The sequence below is a fragment of the Marmota marmota genome, unplaced genomic scaffold (assembly GCF_001458135.2).
Source record: "Marmota marmota marmota unplaced genomic scaffold, marMar, whole genome shotgun sequence".
NCBI lineage: Eukaryota > Metazoa > Chordata > Mammalia > Rodentia > Sciuridae > Marmota > Marmota marmota.
The window spans coordinates 27,262,972-27,272,436 of NW_025999968.1; the positions used below are offsets into that span (position 1 = coordinate 27,262,972).

Consider the following 9,465-nt stretch of genomic DNA (forward strand, 5'->3'; position numbering starts at 1 on the left):
ATATATATATATATATATATATATATATATATATATATATATATATATATATATCACCTTTTATGGTGTTTCCCATACATTCTTACTCTGAAATGAGAGATGCACAGGAATCCCGGATATAAGCCCTAGAAGTCATTAAACATAAGACCTTACCTTTAGGAACATAGAAATTACTAAGTACATGATAATTGAACATACAAATGAATTGGAAAATTATAAAACAAAATAAATTTTCAAATTTTTATCATTATACTTTCCTCCTTGCTCAATTTAATTATTGGCTTTTTGTTTTTACAGTTGCACAGTGTTTATTGATTCTCTAAGTTTGAAAACTTCTTTGTGAAGCAGAAATAAAAGTGGAAATTAAAGATATTTAAATTTAAAAAATTAGTTACATTTTAATTTAAATGTTAAAAAATGATTAGAAGAATCACTGAGTTTTATTATTATTTTAGTGTGCTTTTGCATAACAGTGATTTAAATTTCTCTTGAACAACATTGTAAACAAAATTAATACTCTTTCTTTTATTCATTTGAAGAATAGTAACATTAGGAACTGATCATGTCTTGCATTTATTATCAGGAGGGCCACTGAAAGCAAGCAGTTCATATAACTTTTAGGAACATTCATATGCTTTAATTTAAAAAAAATGATTTCCCCCATAATATATCCTTGAGATATAATAAGTAATTCATTGGGAGAGTAAAATCATGTTCAATATTTCCTACAGTGTTGCATTCATTAACAACTGAATATAAAAGTGCAGGTGGGATTATTCAACAGTAGTTAAAGTCCCAAAGAATGTACAGTTTAGGCACAATGTTCATAATGTTTATGGTACATTCTTTGTCATCAGAGTTGAGATCCTTAGTTGCAGGGGAAAAAGCCTAAATGTCAATCTTACCAATTTAGAAATAAAAATGGGAAAGCTAAATTAAAATAAAATCAATTTATAATTTCACATCTGAATATACTTAACATAAAATAATGTGATGCTAATATACTTTAAATAGTAAGAGAAATTGATTAACTTTTTATTATAGTTTTTTGGATGTTATTGTAAGTGGTACCTCCTTATGATCTATACCAGTCACTCTGTTGTCTGAAATATTTGATTTCTTTATAAATAATAGCACCGTAAGTACTAAAATAAAATAAAACAGAACAGAATAAGGAGATGCATGCTGAACTGTTTTTCTTCAAATTCTTAAATATCTGATGTGAAAAGAAGACATGGAAATATCTCTATTCTTTTTTCTAACCTAAACACTAAAATTTTATTACTCGACTGTGTTAGACATTAAAATATTAATGAGTTAACAATGAGGGCCTCCACGTTTTTCTTGGAGGACAAGGGGATGGAGTTTATTATGTGAAGGTGACAACATTTGTAAGGGTCCTGAGTCTTTACACACTGTTCAGTCAGCACGTTGAGCCTGAGGCATAAACACATTGAGTCTTTGTGTCTAGATTGCCTGTTCATTCTGTGATGTTAAAAATCATTTCAGTACAAATTTAAACAATTTACCAAGATATATATCCAGAACTTCAAGCATATGCTTGCATTATCAACTTGATAGTCTTTTTTGTTTTGTTTTAAAAAGAACAAAGTAAGAAGTGAAAAGCAACACAACTTTAGCAGGTGAGTTTTTCTCAAGATTCCACTAGGTCTTGTACGAATGTCTTAGGATGTGAAGTTTGAAAATCCATTTATTTATTCAGCAAGATCCATTTACTTGCCACTATTTGCAATATTAAATTGATAATTTTAAATTTTTTATTTAATTCACTATAATATTGTTTCAGCTTATAGGAACATATGAAGGAAGTGATAAACAGCAACTTGCAAAACACAAAATATTTTCCTCAATGAAGGGAAATATAAATACTTATTTTGATTTGTATGGAGTGTCAGATAAAGATATAAGATTTTTCTTTGAAATTATACTATACTGATTATGGAATCTTTTAAAATTTTGAATTGTTGGCACAGCCAGAATCACATTTCCTCTAGCATGGTATCCTAGTATGAAAATGTCTACCAAGTGAACAAATATCAAATGTCCCATCTTCCTCATAATAGATCAAAATAAGAAAATAGAGTACTAAAAAAAAAAATTCACCAGAGTAACTTACAATGTTTTCATTTATATCACCTAATAAATAAAACAAGAATATTAGGCAAAGAAGGCAATTTAAAAGGATATTTACACAAATGACAAAATACTGTTTTAAATGAATAAGAGTCTGATGAAGGTGCAAAGGGATAGGTGCAAATATGGAAATAAATTTTTCCTTTCCCTTTGCACCTTCATCTGGACAACTGTTATAATTAATAGGATATCATTTATTTTCTCATGTGTTTTCTTGAAGTTTTTTCTTTGTAAGAAAACAATGATACTGCAGACACTCAGGAGGCATTTGTTATTTAAATTTCCTGATTTCAAATGCTCCATAACCATTTGAATAAATTAATTTTTGAGTCAAATTTATCATGCTGTTCTCAGTCTGATTTTTTTAAAGATAGAAGTATTTTGGCTACTTTTCAGTTATTCAAGCATGAAAGAGCCACATTTTTAATACTCTCAGACATATTTGGAAAGATTTTCCATCCTTGGTTAACTCAAGCTTAAGTACAGAATGACAGTCTATCTGTGTACCCATCTGTTACCAGGGCCCACAATTCATCTCAAGAGGCAGTTGAGGATAGAACTAGGGTAGTGCATGTGAATTAATGCTAGAAGACAGAAGAGCAGCAGGGATTCTCAATCTCTCTCCTTTCCCTCTAAGATGAGACTTAGGAAGGGAAAGTTACTATCAGAAGTAAGGAACTGTGGTAGGTTAATTTCCAAATACAATTTTGCAAGGAAGGAGTAGATTTAGTAGAAAGGAAGTATAGATAAGAAGGAAAATGGTAATGAGTTAAGATTTCCAGAAATCAGAATTAAGTTCATTACTATCCTCAATTAAGTAATGAATTAAGTTCATTACTATTAGAGGCTTATAGTGCCTCTAATATCCCCAAGAGGCTTTAGGAAGAGATGTTTTGTTGGTAACAATCACTGGGGGAAAGGAGCTACTGTCATTATTGCCTGAAGGAGAGGGATGACAGATTAGTCTGCAGGGGAAAAATTCCTTTCAACAAAAGATTGTCCTTCCCCAAATTCAGCAGTGAGCTTGATGGAAAAGACAGAAGAAATGTCCTAACCATTGATATTTTAAAATTTCAGGCTTCTCCTTTCACCATATGGCAGATATCAAATGAATGGCAACAAGGACAGGAGCAAGGTAAGCCTTTTTGGCCAGCTCATATAACAGCAAATATCATAAACTGTTAACAACCAGACAAATTGACTTTGTGTTTAATAGATGCTCACTATGAGGTTGGTGACCCTTTCCATTTCTTCTCTGAAGGGCACAAACAGCAAGAAACGGTTGATCTATATGTCCTGGAGCTATTCTTACAGGGGCATGTAGAGATCCTCTTCAGACTGAAAAAAAAAAAAAAATTATGCTGATTGTGTAGCAAAACATTTTGGACAGAAACCATACAATTTCTCAACAACTGAGGAAGACTTGGCAGGACAGACAACAAAATAAGAGAAATGACTTTCCTCTCCTAAGATAATCATATTGAACTTTAAGCTCTGTGTGGCGAAGGACCTTACCCTATAGTTCCTTAATGTTTCCTGCAGCATTTAGTAGAGTCATGTGTACATTGTTAATATTCCATGAGAGTCAAGTCACTCCTAGATTTCACCTACTAAAATTAGATATTTAAGCCATAATGATGCTGTTATTGTTTAACTAAGTAGAAGATTTTATATGGGAAGTAACACAAATGGATTGGCATTCATTGGAATTAGAAATCTCCTTGAAAGTCAAGAGATAGAAGATATTATGAATGTATGAAATGAAATAGAAAATTAAAAGACAAAAATTTGGGGGGCAATATTTACCATATTTTCTGTATATAGCATGGGAATCAAGTGGGGACCCAAGTGTGGGACAATCAATTATGAATGCTATTGACAACATACTGGCTTACCATCAGTATTTTTTCTGGCAATGGTTTGAGCTGTAAGAAAATATCCTAATAAAATGATATAAAATAGAAGGGGAAATATTTTATTTCTCTTAATCATTGGCATAGGAAAATCTTGCATATAGTTTCATACTCATGATAAGCGCATATGTGAAGAATAGTAAAGAAAATTCTTGAGGTCAAACTTAAGTTGGATGCTAAGAATACATTTTTTCAATTTGATGATGCTCTCATTGCAAAGGAGGGTAAGACGTTTTTCAAATAGAAAATCTTTTTCAAATGGCAAGTTTGTAGTTAACTTCCAGCTAATCTCAATCCTAATAAAAAAAAAAGCAGCACATATTCAGTGTATAATAGGATAATTGTGCAAATGAGGGTCTTAAGTTGTTGAATTTTCCTTTCTACTTTCTTCAAGTCTCTCAAAATTTATTTTGTCTGGAAAAATTAAAACAGTATCCATAGAAGGTGGTAGTTATTTTTCTCACGAAAGTAACACCCTGGATAGATCTTTTAGGAAAAGATTAACTAGATTATAATATGGTTTCTCCTCACTGAAAGTACTCCCTTTGAGATGAAGGAATTAGGAGAGTGTTTCCAGCTGTTGGCAAATTTGATATGTAGTAAGGATTAATTTTCCCAGGACAATTAGAGGAGCAAGCTAAATACATTAAAGGAGCAAAGGCAAAATATTAGGAAAAATAGATTGCATATCAGTGTCTATTAAGAAACATATGCCCCCCACTAAAATGTGAGGTTTACTACTTTTCTTGATTTAAGAATCCTAATTGCTTCTTTAACCTGGTTCCTAAATAATAATAATAAAAAAGATTCCTGCAACATAATTGCAAATCATTTTAGCCTATAGGTGACATAGTTAAGGAAAACTTTTATTGTCAAGCTTTTGGACAAGGTAATCAATGAATCCAAAATATTTATTAAAAGCCTATGGGATACAAATCTAGAAATTTAAAATATCTCAGATATTGCCTCAGCCCACAACGTTCTTGTACTCTCATTAGGGAAGATAAATGCTTTCTTTTTAACACTTGTTTAACAATGGCAAGGGGAAAACAGGGATGGTAGAAACTCTTACTACATCACTGTTGCAAACATACTGTGTTTTTATAATTGAAAACAGTATTCAATGTTTTGTAATCATAGGTTTAAAAACAAGTTTCCTACCAAGTGAGCACAGAATCAAGAATTTAAACAGTTAACTCTTATTTATTTACTTTGCATGGGATTATGGATAGCTTAGCACATGATAACCTGTTTTAGAAATTTTAACAACGAATTATAAATCTCTGCTTTGGCAACTCAGCTACTGAGAGTTTTCCTTAGATCTAGTCTGCTTTAGTCATGCTAAATCCACACTAAGTACATAAGCCTGATTTTTCCTATTTCCCAAGTAGTTCAGAAAAACAGAGCAACTTCTAATCCCCACTCCTATATCACCTACTGCTAAAATCATAACTTTGTGATTTGTTTATATCTCATCTAGATTGATGGAGAGGAAATGAAGGAGAAGAAGTAATTGGTGATAAAGTTGAAGGGAGAAATTAGGAAAGGATGAGATCAACCAGAAAAAAATGGAATGTAAGAAGAACTCTATAAAAATTCAAAAAAGTAAACAAGAAAAGCTATGAACCTCTAAAATTAAATCATAGCAATATTTCATCTGAACTTTTTGAAAAACTGGCAACTTTTAAAAAATAACTGACTTACTTATAAAGTCTTTCTCCTCTCCTTCATAAGGATTTTAGGTCACAGATTCTTTTCACTTATTGGTTGGCATGTAGGAGTTGACTTATTAAGGAATGCAGAGCATATCAGTTTCAAAGGCAAAACTGGATTGAAGAGTACTTGTTCAGTCTAATGCTTTCATTAAATTTCTGTGTAAACAAAAATTTACCACTCCTTGGTTAAGATTAAGAATGATGAGAAAAAATATTCTATTCTTTAACCAGTTCATTAAATATGAAAATTAAAAACTCCTTCAAAGATCTGTCACTATTTGGAATCTTTGATTGATTAGTAATTTTCTAAAAAATAATGTAAATATCAATCAAGAAAATTTGGTTATCAGTAGTCAACTTTATTATAATACATAATTATAATAATGCATTCATTTATAGAATTATATGTGAAAGGATAGTATTAAAGTTTATGAACATAGTAATAGTTATATTGAATTGTATCTTGTTAGAGTTTATATAAATGTAAGACTTAAAGAGAAACAGAATTGTGAATGTATGTGAGATGTCATAATGTTGCTTTTTATGTTTTTTTTCCTTAAATGTTGTAATACACAGAAAACAAAACTTGCTAGCATGCATACACACACATACAAACCAACACACACTGTGTGAATGTATCAAAAATGTTTTATATATTATATAAATATATACATATATATCTATATATCATAAAGAAAGTATAAGATCCTCTATTTGAAATGATATGTTTAACAAATTCTTTATAAAGCACATTTTCTTATTGGTTAAAAGGATAGTGAAACTATTATTATATATATGCAATTAAGTAAGACTTTAAAGCATACTATGTACACATTTTGAGTATATAATGAGGATTCTCTGATCTTTCTCTGCCATCTAGTGGCATAACCAATGGTTATCCTCTTATTGACTTGGAATTACAAATCTGTCATTCAGCAGAGCTGTGAATAAACAGAAGTGGAAATTCAAGGTATGTATTTTTTGGTATTTATACATTACCTTCTCAGTTACATAGTGTTTCAAATGTGAAACTTCAAGATTAGAATGAGCTGGGTAAAGCTGTTGCCCTAAAGTCACAATCTCTCAAGTCAGGCACTAAAGGAAACAAGTGTGAAATGTATGAGCGAGGTTTAAGAGTCAAGTTAATTATCATGTTTTGTTTTGATATTTATAACTGTATAGACCTTATGTTGTAGGAGTTTTTAAGCACTTGTACACACACTGGCTCATTTTAGTGTATGGCACACAACTTGAATAAAAATGTTTATGATGCATTTGTTACTTTAACCTTAGCTTTAGAAATGAATTGCCTACTTAAAATAAAAAAAAAAAATCAAAAACTGCATTTGACGAGATTTGGAAGCCAAGAGTTAAACAGAGTGACTACTGGCTGCATATTCAGACTCTCCTAATGGAAATATAGTCTGCCTTCTTCTTCTTCTTTTTCAATATAGAACTCTTCACAAATTTGCCTGTCATCCTCTCTCAGGGGCTATGCTAATCTTCTCTGTATTATTCCAATTTTAGTATATGTGCTGCCAAAGCCAGAACACTCTGCCTTCTTGAGGGAGGCGGGCTTCTAAGCCAGAGCAGGTATAAGTAGTTTCAAAATAAATTACAAGAGAAAGATATATATATTTCTAAAATAAAACACATCGAAACATAAAAGTTCTGCAGTGTATAATACTTTAAATGCTCATCATATTTAAGGGCATTATTAACAAGTTAATGCACTTCTGTCTGTCCTATGAAAAGAAGCTTATTATACACCTCCCACCTCCTTCCTCACTCTTTTTCAACAAAGCCTGGTAGATATGAAAACCTTACTTGATCTTTATCCTAATCTGTAGCTAAAATATATGGCAATAATTTCCATGCATAATTACTGATTTATATTAGACCTTTCTAAAATATAAAAATCTACTGACAATATCTACCTTAAATAAGTGTGAGCCTAGATTAGTGTCTGTAAATAAAAACTGTATATGTACATATTGAGAATTGAAGTTTCATGGAATCTAGACAAGTAAACATCACACATTATGCAAAGGGAAGTAATTCATTATAAAAGAAACATAAACATGTGGCTTTGACTTACATAAAAAAGAATGACTACACACATTGTAGATTCATTATGCATTTTCTCCAGAAAGGTCACTTTACATTTATATTAATTTCTATACTTTTAATTAGAAAAATGACTATTCTATGTAGTTGGAAGTTTAATACTTTTACATCATGTGTGATACCATGATACAAAAATGCAATTTTTATAAAAGTGTGGATAAAATGCTCATTTTCATAGGAAATAATCTAACTTTTCTAGGAAAGCTTTATGGTGCTTATAAGAACCCCAAAAGTTCAAATGCAGATGAATTATTATAAATTATGCAGTTGTTTCCCAAGAAATATAGTATGAAAAATTTTTAATTATGAGTAAGTCAAGGTCAAAATAAGAATAAAATCATTAATTTGATATTTTTCATTTCATGCTTAAACATATAATTTTATTTATAGGTATTACGCTAGGTGCACACCTAGTTGAGGTAGATATTGGGTTAGTAGGCTTTTATATTTTGCAAAGATCTAGTATAAGTTAATAATTATTCATAGAAATTAATATCATCCAATACATCATATCTTTATTGGCAGATATCTAAAATATGATCATTATTTGTAAAATTATGTTGTCGAGAGATTGTTTTCAAAATCATATTCCTCATTTATATTATGTATTTATTATTTTAATGGCATTTTTCCCCCCACCATTTTTTTTTTTTTGATACTGGAGTTTGAGCCCAGGGTTTTCCACAAGCTAAACAAAATTCCGTTTTACCACTGAGACACACCTCTGGCCTTTTAAGACATTTTTAATCTAGGGTTCCTAAGCAACTGCCAGTTAATTTGAAGAATAATAGAGGATCATTCTACAAATATAATTGTTGCAAACATTTGAAAAACTAGTTACTAATAAATATGAAATTATTTAAAATATTTCAAGAAGAAAATAAAGATCTCCAGCAAGATCATATTGTTTAGTTTCAAACCCAATGCAACAAAACACCATCTTGTTAGGCATCAGAAAGGCTAGTGAACACCCAATCTGATGCCATGTACTCTTTATAGAGTAACTCTTCACCTTCACTGAAATAGCAGTCAGTCTTATAAAGATATTTTGCCAAAGCAGTCATCAAGTTTGACTTCAAAGCTGTTATGCTCTTCTGGGCAAACAAAGCATTCTCAAACAGCAAGATTTCTAAATTGAAAATACATACTCATCAGTGTTGCTTTCTTAAGAAAATTTAAAATGCATGCTTTAATATCACTGTTGTATTTAGTTTTAAATACAACTACTTAATTATTTAAGTGGTCTTAAATACAATTGTTTTAAAGTACATTTAGCTGTAGAAAAAGAGGTGTGTCTGAAAAAGGTATGGAAAATGGTATCTGAATATATATATATATATATATATATATATATTGAAAGTGACAAAACAGTTTTATGACCTACTTGCATTTTAATCAAAACCACAATGAAATATCACTTCACTCCATTAAAGATAGCTTTTAAAAGTGTTAAAGCCAGGTGCAGTGGTGCATGCCTAAAATCCCAGCAGCTGAAGAGGCTAAGGCAGGAGGATTGCAAGTTTAAAGTCAGCCTCAGGAAATTAACAAGGCCCTAA

At 30.7% G+C, this 9,465-nt stretch overlaps 1 non-coding gene across 1 annotated transcript; it reads right to left on the reverse strand.

The window, feature by feature from the left end:
- Positions 1-7,226: 7,226 nt before the first annotated feature.
- Positions 7,227-7,335, reverse strand: LOC125617031. The gene has a single exon (XR_007347888.1). It is a non-coding gene; the product is annotated as a U6 spliceosomal RNA (small nuclear RNA).
- Positions 7,336-9,465: the final 2,130 nt, after the last annotated feature.